This window comes from Aplysia californica, unplaced genomic scaffold (assembly GCF_000002075.1).
Source record: "Aplysia californica isolate F4 #8 unplaced genomic scaffold, AplCal3.0 scaffold01858, whole genome shotgun sequence".
Classification (NCBI taxonomy): Eukaryota; Metazoa; Mollusca; class Gastropoda; order Aplysiida; family Aplysiidae; genus Aplysia; species Aplysia californica.
Window position 1 is genome coordinate 30,464 of NW_004799128.1, and position 1,250 is coordinate 31,713.

Genomic DNA, 1,250 nt, shown 5'->3' on the forward strand with positions numbered 1-1,250 from the left:
GTGTGTGTGTGTGTGTGTGTGTGTACGTGACACGGTGTGTCATGTACGTGTGTCAGCTGACACTCACAGTCTCCGCAGGGCGCCACCCCGCGTGTCAATGTGTCCATGACGTAGTGTCCCTGGTCAGTGACGCACCAGCACACGCCTGTCTTCTTCTGGCACTGCTGCCGCGACCAGGCTCCGTCCTTCTCACAGCTGGAACAGGCGGGAAAATGGAGGGTCAGTGTGTCAGGGGGGTGGGGAAAGGAGGGAGGAGAAAGGTGGGAGGGGGAACAGTTAAGTTGGTACAGGTGGGAACAGGTGGCTGGAGAAAGGAGAGTCAGGTGGGATGAGGGGAGGGGGGGGGTTTCTAGTAAAGTTTATTAGTCTATTTTCTTGCGGGATTTTATTTTTGTATTGCTCAAAACCCTACTTGACACTTTACATACATTATTTGGAAGACATAAATTATTTATTTATTTGTTTATTTATTTATTACTTTATATATTTGTTTGTTTATTTATTTATCTATTTGACTGAGGTGAAGCAACAGGGATGTAAGATTAGTTAGTCAATTTCAGTATACAATTAAGAACAAAATATTTTCTGAAGCAGATTTAGGCTGACTTTAATAGCTGATTAACAACAATAACAATACTGTGTCTGCATTGTAGCATTTGCATAGTGCATATCCCTTTTTTATAGTAAAGGGTTTTACGGCGCTCGCAACTGCATAATAAGGTCATATGAGCGCCAAGGGGTGGGTGTCTACAGAGAAGTCTTTACAGGGAATCAGACTTAGACTGCTCACCTCTCTAGCTTCAACAGCACAAGGTCTGCTTCGACCATCAAGGCACCCCGGAAATAGGAGGTCACAAGAGAGTGACAAACATACAAAAGAAGTAGAGGCAAATGACAATAGTAAGGATCAGGAAAGAAAAAGCAGCAGTTCCCTGTTGTAGATCAGGCACAGTAATGAGCGTGACATGATGAATCAGCCCATTTACAATTCTACTGTGCTTGGACGAGAAATGCCCCCCCCCCCTATGGGAATGACCTAAAGACACTACAGTCAGTGGCTCTGCCCCCGAGGGGGGGGGGAGGGCATATCCCTACTGAGAAGAAAGCTCTATTGGACTTAGTAATCAACGGGTCCTTTTAAACAACAGACACTTATTGACTCACTGAACAAATAGGAAAGGACACAGTGGTCAGACTGAGACACTTTGTCACACACACACACACACACACACACACACACACACACACAC